The following is a 14,027-nucleotide window of genomic DNA, read 5'->3' as shown; positions in this document are numbered from 1 at the left end:
TATAATAGGTGCTCTATAAATGGGAGGATCAAATAACTTTCCCTCCAAACTGGGACATGTTGCAGAATGAAAGGGATGGTATTAAGCATTATGGCAGGACAACAGGGATGAAACAAGATTTGTGACTTCACTGTTAAAATGTATCTGAGGGGCTGGCCTGATGGTGCAAACAATAAAGTGCGTGCGCTCTGCTGAGGCAGCCCAGGGTTCGCCGGTTCGGATCCCGGGGTGCACCAACGCACCTCTTGTAAAGCCATGCTGTGGCGGCATCTCATATGAAGTAGAGGAAGGTGGACATGGATGTTAGCCCAGGGCCAGTCTTCCGCAACAAAAAAAAAAAAAAAGCGAGAATTGGCAGATGTTAGCTCAGGGCCGATCTTCCTCACACACACAGAAAAAAAGAGTATCTGAAGACAGAAATGAGAGATTATAAAGGAAAGGTGTACTGATTAAGTTTACATTTCAAATAGATTATTGTGGCTAGAGTCTTAAAATGAATTACAGACAGAAAGGATTTGCAATATTAGTGATAATTTATTGCAGTATACCACAAAACAGCTTATATCCTTGTATAACTTCAGTCGAGTGAATTTATTTGAAAATTTTAGAAAGTATTTTTTGGAGTTTGAATAATTTCTTTCAATAAATATATTGAGTACCTTCTAAGGGCACAACAATGAGTGAATACGGCAGTGTAAAACATTACAGTCCACGTTAGTCTTCACTTCATGGAGTATCCAATTTAGTGAGAAAAACACTATGAGAGAAATAGATGATAATACAGGTACAATTAAAAATTTTAAAAATTAACAGAAACAATGTGACATTAATTTTGATGGCTGGATCAGGAAATGCCACTCTGTGGAAATGGCATTTTGTAGGAAATCTGAAAGGAGCTCAAGAATTATTCAAAAGTGGAGAATTTTTAGGTGGATTCAGGAGGGAGGACGGATGGTTGATTGATGTAAAAGTGTGGAGTGGCAGGATGTCCAGAATGACACTCAGGTGTAGACAGGATATCAGTACCAACAAGTGAGATTAGGGGACCACGACATATGGGTGATTATTTGGAGAACTGGTTTGTTCAACTTGGGACCTGCTAACTGCAAGCTGAGTCATCGAGTTATCACTGATGTGGTGAGTGGGCAGATGGGTATTTGGGTCTCAGGGTTGAAGCCACATCTGTGCTGACTCTACGGGCATTTCTAGTTCATTACTGGTATTTGAAGCCAGGGAAATGGATGGGATGGCCTAGAAGAGGATGTGGAAGTGGAACCAATGTGAGAGCAGGATTGACTTCTAAGAAGCATCAATTCTGTTAAGTCAGATGGTGGACCCCGGATTAACAGGGAGGAGTAGGAGGAGAGAGGAAGAGACAGGGTAGGAAAAATGGTTATTTACAGTGGATAGGACTGTGTGATGGGAATATGGCATGTGTGAGTTATTTACTTATGAACAGGAGAATATTTGAGTGAAGATGGGACTTAGGTGTGCAAGTGAAGTGAGCATCAAATTGCGGAGAGGAATGTGATTTCATTAGAGATGAGGCACTAAATTAGTATGCTCTGGGCACACGACCATATAGTTTTCATAGTCCTCGCTGCCCTTGACTCATATCAGCTTGATGTCCCAGGATAAGTTCTCAGTGTGTGGTGCCTGTGCCAGCAGCATCAGCATCATCAGGGAACAATGAGAAGTGCAAATTCTTAGACCTCCCCAGGGCTCCTTGAGTGGAGGTCGAACAATCTGTGTTTTAACAACCCTCCAGATGATCGTGATGCAGTTTGAGAGATATTTCTACAGGATACAGGAGGATGGAAAATCCAAATGAGGTGAGAACATTCTCCATGGCTGGAAGTCTGCATCCCCCATTTTATTCAGATTTCACATATCATTTTGTTTTGAAATGGTGAGCTCAAAAGAAATATGATGCCACAGACTTCAGAGAAGAAAAGACAGGTCCATTTAGCCAAGAGCAAGTGGAGACATCGTGAAAGGTCTGCACTTCCTATAAGACTCACCAACTGCATTTTCAAGAGACCAGTTAGAAGAATAACTTCCCACCCTGGCAATGAGGTCAGTACAGTCAACGGAAGGAGACCTTGCAGAACCCTCAGTAAGTCTGTGCATACAGGAAACTGCAGGGACTCCAGGCCTGCTGCAGTGAAGGAGAAATTTTAAGTACTTTCTATATCACAAATACCTTAAATATAATTGCACCATGTGGTCCAGGTGAATGCCTGGGCTGTGTTGGTGCTGGGTCTCTAAACCCCAGCCTCAACCCCAGTGCCACACAGTCTTCAGACAGGGCAGAGGTGATCCCAGGAGTGGGTCCCAGTCTCCCCCAACCACTCTACAGACAGCCCGTAACTTATGTAGACATCTGGAGACAGAGTCAGAAAGTGAAAAAAGCAAAGGAAAGACTGACTGAGGCCCTGAGGGCAGACAGGTTTGACAGGGAGGCAGAGAGAGCAAGGAGCCAGGAACGATGTTCTGGGACCTGATGGAAAATAGGAGAAGGTCATGCTGAAGAAGCCAAGAATTGTGACCCTGGGGAAGTGGTTCCCCATGAACAGTCCCCAGTTTCACTCGCCTCATTTAATATCAACCTCTCTTCTTGCTCTGGACCGTGATGCTTTGTCATTTTATAATTGTACTTTATTAAACTCTTTTGAGAGACATAAATGTGAAGAGTCGACAGTTGTGTGGGTGAAAGATCGGGTTTCATGTGACAGGGAAAGAAGATCTTTACTTGTCCTTGTATACTGCAATTTCTGCTTACCATGATTCTTATTCACGTGTATATTAAAGGTAATTTGGCCTAAGGGATCATTTAGTATTTTTAATTATATTTTTTTAGAATACTTGCAATCAGGAAAAGATGATACCTATTGTAACGAGCTTTAACGTTGTTTAATGTTAAATTAATTTGATTCCATAAAAGTCTTACTTTACTAAGCTTGCTTTTATATCTCATTCTAACATAAGTTGTATCTTTATCTTTGCCAAATGCTAACTCAAATACAAGCCATTTTCATATAATTTAACTAGCCCTTAGTCTACCTGTTACAGCCTTATCTGTTACCTAAAATAACCTCGGTGATTTTTTAAAATAGAGTTCACCTTAGATTCTTAACAAGGAAAATGTTGTTTGGGAGCATTTTGCACTGAGTGAATCTTGGCAGCAGGCTTGCTGCCTTCACCTTGACACTAGGTCCTGAGTCAACGATACTTGTCCACCTGCTCACAGAGTAGGTCACACCATATTTATTCAATAAACATGTGGTGAACAATATTTGGTGGCAAAAAGGGTCAAGTTACAGAAGTCAGACGGTAGGACTCTTTTACTGGGTCAGGATGGAAAAGGACTGATGTGATTTTGGAAGGATCTGGAATTTTCTGGACTTTCTTGAAGAGCTTTGATAGAGCAGTCTTAGCAGCCATGGGGAAGGAAGCCTATTTCAGAAGTTCATAGTGATTGAGAAACAGAAGGGCAGAGAGTGAGTGGAGGTGGACAGCTGTGCCTTGTGCCTCCTGACAATGGCCTCTGGATTTGACACAACGATGGCTCCCTCCTGGAGCCCACAACATTGGTGTGGGGCTGACTCCTCTCTAGGATTAGGCTGTTCTAATTCCTCAGTGTGAGCTAATCTGCATATTCCAAACCCCCTGATGTCCTAGGACAGGGGGTGTCAAATGGCCCTCTCTGGTCCAATAGGATCCAGGCACAGGACCCTTCATCTAACAGGAGGTAGAGCTGGATATACATGGGGTTCTTACCTGCCAGACCTGGAGTTCTGGGGAGTGGAGCTGAGAGAGGTCACAGTGTAGGAGCCACTGACAGGGTCTGAGGCCACCTGGGAGGACAGCAGAGTAGGGGTGGGCTTGGCGGACGGTCAGGACAAGACCTGTCCCCTCATTTGTATGCTGCATCTCAGTGCCTGGACACAATCCACTCCTTAAGTCTCGTTACCATGAGCTGATTTCTTCCCTCACTGGATGTTTTCTTCCCTCTTATATTCTGTTAAATTATTTTAAGTTAACTTTAGTTGGGTTTTCTTTCCCATACCTTTAATTTATTCCTGACGAATTCTTAGATGTAGACCATGATTTCTATGAGTTACATTGAAAAACGAAGGTGTTCATATGTGATAATTGAGGACATGAGAAATTTAAATGATGACATCGGGCGTGGTCCATGATCTTCAGGACATCCATATGATAAACCACGTGATAATCAGAATTTTTAAGACAAGGTACGATTAGGATTTGGTGGTTTGAGTGAGAACAAAGGGGAGCCCTACAATTGATTCAGTTTATCAACAGCAGAGAATCCTCCTTCACTTCTTCCAGCTCCTGGTGGTACCTGCTTCCCTGTCTTGTGGCAGCAGATCTCCAAACTATACCTACGTTTTTCACGTGATCTTCTTCCCTCCATGTCTCTGTGTCCTGTCCTTTTATTAGGACACCAGTCATTGAATTGAGGGCCCACCCTAAATCCAGGATGAGTTCATCTGCGGATCTTTAATCACATCTGCAAAGACCCTGTTTGCAAATAAAGTCATATTCTGAGGTTCTGGGTGAACTTGAATCTTTGGGAGACGTTATTCAACCGACTACATCCTCTACCCTCAAGTTGAGTTTGGGAGCTGGCTCAGGCAGATATGAATGGTAACAATATCAGAGGAGTTGTTTTCAACAACAATATTGGAGGAGTTGTTTTCCTCAAAAGTACTTGATTCAACATAATAAACTTAAAAATAACTTTTTTTGAAATCGTGATGGTGATTCTTAAATTCATATGGAAGAGAAAGTCTACGAAATGAAAGAAGAATTGTTGAGAAGCAACCACCAAACAAAACAAACATGAAGGAGAATAAGGACAAAGTGACATATCAAAACATTTCCCCAGTTCCGTTAACAACAAAGGCAAATTAACGTGCTCACAGAATCATTCTCTCCACTGAAGCAACCGCTCATTTGGACAAAACTGACAGAATCAAGTGTTTCAGAACTCTGAATTATAATAAAAAACTTACAGCATCCAGAGGAGTGATTAATGAAGGAAAACATGGCTGAATTTGGGTAAGAAAGCACTGTGGTGATTTTGGTTAATGCCTACCTGCTGCCATACCCTGGTACAGAGGAGGATATGAGAGGATGGGAGCCAAGATTCCTTGCATGGCTCCCTCATGACAGATGACAAATACTAACCTGCTTCTTCAAATAGGGTGATTGTGTGACTGTGTGGTAGTTATCTGTCTTTTGGGTCCCTGAGGGACCAGCGCAGAAGGTGACAGTTATTTCTCCCCCTCAGGCAGGAGGGACTTTCCAGGTGGTGTCATTGTCTGATGAAAGATTTAAAGGTCTATGCTACTGGTAGATGTCTTGGTGAGGGATGATGGCTGGGGCAGGAGAGATACATAAAAATCTGGAAAGGAGGCATCTGAGTAGGAAGTTTATTGGGAAATCAAGGCTTAGAATGGCCACTGCATCTACGAGGGAAGCCAGAGTGCAATGTGCATGCCCAGGATGGACGGGTGCTCAGAAAAGAACTGAGAAGACCTGGGCTTGCACCTCTGGCAGATCTGTGGTCTCCATGCAGGTAGGGGGTAAAGTCTAAGGAAGAGTTACAGGGGGCCCAACTGCAAAGACTGGAGATGTTTTGAGGCCGGCCCAGTGGCACAAGCAGTTAAGTGCACACGCTCTGCTTTGGTTGCTCAGGGTTCGCAGGTTCGGATCCCGGGCGCACACCAATGCATCGCTTGTCAAGCCATGCTGTGATGTCATCTCGTATAAAGTAGAGGAAGATGGGCATGGATGTTAGCCCAGGGTCAGTCTTCCTCACCAAAAAAAAAAAAATAGAGGAGGATTGGCAATGGATATTAGCTCAGGGCTGATCTTCCTCACAAAAAAAAAAAAGACTGGAGATATTTTAAGTTTTTCTTTTGTTAAAATGTGTTCTTTTGGATCCTTGCATTTAAAGAAATCTCTGTCAGGTCACTTGCTGATTGTTAAGACAATTGAAAAGAGATTTCAGTGACCACACACATCAAGGAACATAGTCTTTGCAAAAATAGTTTGAAAAGTCACTAAACAAAGGGATAATTGCAGCTCATAAAAAGCCACAACAGCAAAACCTGGAGAGAGAGAAGAATCTGATTCTCACAACGACCACATTCTAATACACAAAATGTCCAGTTACCACTACAAAATTACAAATGATATGAAGCTGGAGGAAAGTATAGCCGGTTCATATGTATAAAATGGAAACTGACATAAGTTTTTCCTGAGGATGCCAAGGCATTGGACTCATGAGACAAAGACTTTAAAACAACTCTCTTATATATGCTCAAAGGACTAATGGAAAGTAGGGACAAAGGACCAACGAAAATAAAGAGAATGATGTCTCAATTCACAGAGAATATCAATAAATAGAAATTGTAAAAAGAACCAAATAGAAATAATTGAGTATTACCCATGCACTTCCTTCTCCCACCTCCAACCTTAAACAACCACAAATTTACTTCCTGTCTGTGCACATTTGCCCATATTTGACATTCCATGTAAATGGAATCATATAATAAGTGGTCTTCTTTGACTAGATACTTTCAATTAGCAGATGGTCTTCAAGGTGCATCCAGGGTGTTGCACGTGTCCTTCATATCTTTATGGCTGAAGAACATACAATGTACAGAGATACAGATCACATTGTGTTTATACATTCATCAGATGACGATATATGGGTTGCTCTGGTCCACATTTGCTGGTCCCACTCGCACGTTCAGTGGCCCAACATCAATGTCTCCCATCACCCTTCGTATTCACTGCCATCCAGTCAGCTCAGGTCTGCTTAGGCACCAGGTCTCCTCAATGTAAACACTGGTGGAGCCTTTAGCAAGGGCTCTAAAAGGCACAGCTTGGGACCAGTAGTGGCCACCTCGCTGAAGACTGCCAAGTCTAATACATGCTTTCCAGCTGCAACTTTAACATAAACAATTAGAGTGGAAATTCCCAAGGTTGATGACACATGTGGTCTCCAGTGATTCCTCTTAAAAAACTTCAAGTACAGGGCCTCCTAGTAGACCTCTGTCATCCTTCTTGGTTTCTCAGCCACTGAACCCTTTATCCTAGGTTTGTTGGCTTCCCTCACTTTGTGATCCTGGGGGGAGACGACACCAGGTTCCTGATTTAAAAGCAGAAAATGCCAGATATATCCATTTGCAGCCTCTGCACTGCAACCAGTGTAACAGTTCTGTGGATCAGAAGCACCCACACAGACTCTGAACCAGGAGGTGGGAGCAACGCTCTGATTACGATGGATTTGGACAACAGCTAATAGAAGCAGCCTCAGCGGGGCTCCAGCCCATCCCTGTCCTCCCAGAGGCTCCATGAGCGATTACTCTAACAATCCTCTGCTGGACACAATCAAGATCCCTGAATGAGAGCCTCGCACTGGTGTTGGACGCGGGGAGATGGTCAGGAGGGGCCCACAGTTCGCATTCCAGACTCAGTCTAGCATGGAGGCCTCTTCCCAGACCTCAGGTCAGCCGCCTTGGTCACTGCCCCCCAACGGCCTTCCCCACGGGCTGGGTCCGCAGGCTCAGCGCGGGTCAGACTCTGCACCCCCAGGGTCAGTCCCCACAGTGGACATCGGTGCCAGACTCCACGCAGCCATCACGTCCGGAGGATGCAGCCGTGGGGACACGCGCGTCCTCGTCGTGGGCGGAGGACACGCCGCTGTCCGGCCAGACTGCCCCGTGCCGTGGGCAGCGGCGGGGCCAGAGGAGCGGGGAGGAGGGCAGCGGGGACCGGGTCGACGACTCTCCGGCAGGGCGCTCGGGGCAGCTCGGGCTCGGGGGAGGCTCCGGGCTCCACGCTCCACGTCCATGGCCCAATCCAGCGCGGTCGCCTTCATTCTCCACCCTCCTCGCCTCCGCTTCCTTCTGCGGCGCCGCCAGCCTGTCCTCTCTCCGCCGCCCACGACATCTCAGCTCTTCCCAGCGGCCCCTGGGCTCGGCTCTCTCCGCCACCTCTCGCCGCTTTTCGGCTGGGCTTGGTTCCTCCAACCAGGCTTAGGGCCCTTCCACCTGGCCTCCGTTGTGTCTTCACATCTTCAGCTCTTTCCGTTTCTCTTCAGCTCTTTCCTCCCGCCTCGGCTCCCTCCACCCCTCCCCTCCGCTCCTCGGCTCAGCGGTTTGGGTTCGTCTCTCTCCGTCTGGTTTCAGCTTTCTCCGAGTTCACTGCCACAGTTCGGCTCTTTCCCGCAAAGTCCTGGGCTCAGCTGGGCTATCTCTGACTGTCAAGGTCCTCGTGTCCGGGGGCGGAGGTTGTTCAAATTCACCCCCTCTTCACTGTGGTATGAGAGTGCCACTTTCTCTACATCCTAATAGATCAACATATTAAACAAACAGTAAATGTTCCTAAGCTGATAAATAAAAACAAGAATCTTGGTGTTTTACTTCGTATTTTTCCTTTGATGTGTGAAGTTGAGAATCATCTCTTATACTGAGAGCATTCTGTGTTTCCTGTGAAATGTTGTTCGTAATTGGTCCATTTCTCCAACGGATTCTTGTTCGTTTTTTGGTTGGTAAGTGTTCCTTAATGTTAATAAATTAGATTTTTGTGATGAGTTGCCAACATTCTCCTCTTTTCTTTTTTTTTGGTCTTTGCCTCTAGTCGGTGCTGCCATGCAATGACTGCCAAGCAGATTTTTTAAAGGAAATCAAACATGTTAACTTCGTTTCTTGTTTTATGTTATACTTTTAAAAGACCATCTTTTCTCTGAGATTCTATATAAAATACTTATCCCTTGGTTTTTTCTAGGACTTTCACAGCTTTAATATTTATATTAAATCGATGATAATCCCTATTCCACAGAACAACTGGGGGTTCCAACATAATTTTTTTGTTAACAATTCATTTTTTCTTTCCTGTCTTAGAACATCACCTGCACCCACTTTATTAGGAAAAATGTTCAGGCATGGAGATAATTTGAAAGAGTTGAACAGTCAAGTTATGGACAGAATTCTGTCCCCTCAACAGTCATGTGTTGAACCGCTAATCCCTAGTACCTCTTATTGTGACTTTATTTGGATGCTGTGACTTAAAAGAAAGTAACTGAGATAAAATAGGGCCATTACGGTGGACACTAATCCAATCTGATCGCTGTCCTTATAAGAGGAGATTAGGACATATAGACTAAGAGACGCCAGGGGCACGCATGCACAGAGGGATGACCACGTGAAGAGGCAGCAAGAGGATGGTCATCTAGAAGACAACGAGAGAGGACTCAGGAGATACCAATCCTGCAGGCACCTTGATCTTGGACTTTCAGCCTCCAGAATTATGAGAAAGAAAGTTTCTGCTGTTTAAGCCACCCGGTCGGTGGTACTTTCCTATGGCAGCCTTAATGAAGACAGCCCACGCCTACATTCCATCAGTTACAATTTACTATATTTACTTTGCCACCTCCATCCATTTATCACCCAAGAATCCATCTCTGTTTAATGCCTTTTCAAGTAGATTGCAGACAGCAGTATACTTAACTCCTAAACATGCTAGCATACATAGTCATTAAAGTTCAAAATTTGACTGAGGCTGGAAGAGCTTCCCAGGTGGCTCACTGAATGGTGAGCACTTGGTGCTGACAAGTTGGTTCCTCTCCACATGGACCTCTCCACAGGGCTACTTGAGCGTCCTCATGGCATTGTGGATGGCTTCCCCTAGAGAGGGAGAAATCTATGAGACCAAGGAGGAAGCTTCAGTGTGTTTTATGATGTAGCCTCAGATGTGAGACACTGTCACTTCTGCAGCACTGTATTGATCATTTGGGTTCATGACAATTCACGGCTAATCGGTTGTGAGAGGAGACTGTACAGGGCCTAAATACAGGTGGAAATTAGCATTGGTGGCTATCTTGGCTGCTAGCCTACACACCCACCTTTCCTCCAGGCGACCTCTCCTCATCAGCCCAGAATTCCTTTTCTTCTGCTCCAGCTCACCCCTGAGAACCTGGTTTGATTGGAGCTATTTGGGCCCTCTGGAATTCATGGCTGTGTTTGGGACAACATGGAAAGTCTCATCTTTCCCTTTGCTCTTGCTCCTCTCCCCTCACTATCCTTCTCAGCCTCTCCCCCAGCTCCAGCCTTCCTTGGCTCCTAGTGACTCTTTTAGCAGTAAAGGATATTCTGAAGGTCAGCAGGATATGCAACAGATAAGAGGGGTTTGCTGGAGTAGGAAATGGTGGGGGAAATTCTGCTTCCTGGGCTCCTGTCACCTCTGTAGAAGGGGAGCTTGGGGGTGTTTGGTGGTTTGTCAGGACAACTGCTGTGTTCCTTATTCTGAGACTGGGTCCTCAACATTCCCCAGGGCAGGGGATATTAGATGGGGCTCCATCTCTCCACTACAGTTGGGGACAGAGACATATACATAGCAAGAGGACACTGACGAGCTGGCAGCTGGGGCCCAGAATGATCCTTGTTTTTGAGATTAGGGAGGAATCACCACAGGGGCCGTTGTCTCCTGTTGGTAGGGACTTGAGGGACTTGCATTGTGTGCTCCTCTCATTTGTGTTGAGTGCTGCTTGCTGATGCTTCTATAGACACTTATTTTGTGATAATGGGAAGAGAGGGAGTTTTCTGAGGATCTGTTTGACACTTACATTGGAGAGGCTGGTGTGTTGCCTAGGGAGACTCTGGTCATTTCTTTTCTGGGCAGGGACACTGGGTTACTCTTCGCTGGGTATACTCATATCTAGTCTGAGGAGTAAAGAGGCAAGCTGGGGTTTGTGTTGGTTAAAATGGTGTGGTATTTGTTGGGGCTCCCTTCTTCTTGGTGTATAGGGGGTTGTAAGTTGCTTTTTGGGGTTTCCCACATCTCTAATCTTGCAGGAATGTGGGAGATCACTTGCTGAAGCTTCCATCATTTGATGGAGTCCTCATGATGTTGGGGATAACTGGGAGGTATGAGAGTGAGTTTCCTGTTGTCTCTGGTGTTTGGACGCTGGAGGACCACTGCTTGTATGGGGCTCACACTTCTCAAGTGTTAGGGTGACATGGAGCGGTCACTGGATGGAGGGCCATTGTCTCTAATTCAGGGAGAGGATTGGGATAATTGCATGAGATTCGACTTATCTTTAGTCAGGGGGCTCTGGAGGGGTCTTTATAGAACTCTTTTCTTCTGGTGTTGGGGGAGATCAAAAGTCTCTCTTTCTGGGTCTGCCCTTGTCGGAATTGTTGGCATAGACTAGGTGCGTCACTGGGCTGTGGCTTCCCGTTTTCTAGTGTTGAGGAGCAGATAAGTGTGTGACTTATGGGGCTGCTGTCATTTCTAGAATTGGAAATTACTAGGGGGTTCTTGCTGGAGTCTCATAATTTCTAGTTTTGAGGGGATGGACGTCTTGCTTGCTCAGACCCCAGCATTTGTGTTTGTGGATGACAGATGTTATCGGAGTTCCGGTTGCCTCTAGTTTTGGAAGGAACTGGTGGTGTCTCACTAGAGCTTCTGTCACGTCTGCTGTTGGATGCAGATTGTGAGCACCGTTTGCTGGGGCTCCATAATCTCTAGTCTTGGGGGGGTGGAGTGAGGATTCCCTTGGAGGGGATTCCATCATCGCTAGTTTTCGGGTATCAGTTAACGTGTTTTTAAACGCATTTTATTTTGAAAATGTTTAGACTTATGTAAAAGCTATAAAAGTATACAGGATTGTTTTAGTAAGTCAATATTCATTATAAAAACTTACATTTTGTTTCCTACCGATGATCATTCCTAACATTATGTGTCTTTGGGTGTAATTGTTTTCCTTCAGCCTGAAAAAACTCTTCAGAAACTCTTCAGAGTCTCTTGAATTTCAGTTTTGCTGTTGTTTAATTGTTTTAGCTTGTTTTTTTAAACCCCCTTTAGAAAATATCTTTAAATTGTCTGCATTTTTGAAGAATATTTTTCTTAAGTCAAAGAATGTTAAATTGACAGGGTTTTTTTTTTTTCCCTCCCATTCAACCCTTTAGCTGTCAGATGTCCTTCATGTCTTCTTGCTTCCACAGTTTCTTTTGAAAAGTTACCAGACTTCTTTTTGCTCTTTTGAAGGAAACTTGTCCTTTTCCTTTGGTTGTTTTAAAGATTTCTAGTTTGTCTTTCATTTTCTACAATTGTCCATGTTTCTTTCATTCATAGTTATTTTGAAATCCTTGTCTGCTAACTCCGGTATCTGGATTGTCTCTGGGTCTGCTTCTACTGATTTATATGTTCATAATTGAGAGCATTTTCCAGCTGCTCTGCATGTCTATTAATCTTTTATTGTGTGCTGGATTTTGTGAATAATACCTTGTAGAAGCTCTTAATCATGTTATCTTCCTCTAAAGATTAGGTTTCCAGTACGAATGGATCATGCTGAGCCTCTGAAGGAGAACCTAAAATGACATATTTATTTCAGTTTTGCACTGACTCCCGAAACGTAGATCTTACTCTTAGTGTGTGGCACTGACTCTCAGGCTGTGACATTTCTAGGGTCATAATTGAAATCCAGGCCTTTTTTTTTTTTTTTTTATCAAGGTCATTCCACTCCAGATGACTCCAAAAGCCAACCTTCAACTCCTGGCATGTGTGATCTCAGAAATTTCTGCACAATATTCAGTTTTCAGTGGCTTTTCTCTTCTAAGTCTCCTAGATTCATTCCCTGCACATGCACAAGTTCGGTGCTATTCGAAGACCTGATGGGGGATTTTTAAGCAGAATTTAGGGGCTTCTTTTTGTGAATCTTTATTTTCCACTAGAATATCCTTCAGTGATATTTCAGGATCAGGTTGTATTTCCTCTACCATAGCCCTGGAATCCACTATTCCTCCAGAGAGCCCTGGCTTCTTCCTTTTTCTTTAGAATAGTATCTTAGAAACCAATTTCTGGGTGGTTGATAGGTATTCTCATTATTACTGGTGTGTCGTTCTTCTAGGTATTCTGAGCTGACAGACCTTGAAAAGATATGAATCTATACTATCCTCTACATACACACATTATCTCTCTCTCTCTCTCTCTTTATCTACCCATCCATCCGTGAAAAGCAGTAATTGATAACGGTAGCTCTTATTCCAACGAAACGCCTCAGTTGGAGTGGAATAAGAGGTAGCCTTCTCTCTTTCCTTGTTTATAACATCTTTCTTTGACTGTGATACACTGGCTCTCATCGTCTACAATATATTTACTTAGTTTTTCAGATCTAGTATATGCATAAACTAGTTTCAGAATTGCTAACCCATACCATTCTGAGAAACATTATGTATGAACTAGAGTACATGATTTCTGGTCACTTCTTTTGATACAGGCTTACAGGATCTGGTAAAACATAATTTTCCAAAGTAAATTTGGTTTCCTTTTCATAGCCTTCATTGTGGCTGTGTTATTCTTTTTCCACAACATTTAGATTCATTTGTTATAGCTTGTTTTCCATTTTATGTTCCCTTCACTACCTAGTGGATTAATTTTTTTAACCTACAGTAATATCCACTCTGCGATGTTGTTATGAGAGGTTCGGGGATTCAATCAGAGACATAAAAGACACTTTCCACTCCAAACAAATGGACTGAAGGTATATTTTATTATATAGAGGATAGTAAAAGTGATAGTCTGCAAACAGATCTAGATAGGTCAAGCATTAGAAGGGAAAAAACATCAGCCCGACTGGAAAGGGAAAACACCCACATCGGCTGAAGAGAAAATGACACAAAACAACCGGAAATAGAAACACCAGGTTGACCGAAAAGAGAACACATCAAATCAATTACTTCATATCAAATCAATTGCTTCACATCAAATCAGTTACTCACAACATCCACGCCCCACTGCCGGGAGAGCCCTGTCAATCGACGCGGCTGGGCAAGGATCACACGTCCTGGGCAAGGTGTCCCTTCCACAGGTGGAACTCTCACCAGGTCTCAGTTTCCAGCAGTTTTTATACCATCAGTAATTTTCAGAGTAAGCAATTACAGAGTTTGCAGAGCAAGCATTTAGTGTTCCCGTGCACAAAGTGGTTA

The sequence above is a fragment of the Diceros bicornis genome (genome assembly GCF_020826845.1).
Source record: "Diceros bicornis minor isolate mBicDic1 chromosome 13 unlocalized genomic scaffold, mDicBic1.mat.cur SUPER_13_unloc_1, whole genome shotgun sequence".
Taxonomy (NCBI): Eukaryota; Metazoa; Chordata; class Mammalia; order Perissodactyla; family Rhinocerotidae; genus Diceros; species Diceros bicornis.
This window is presented reverse-complemented; position numbering follows the sequence as displayed.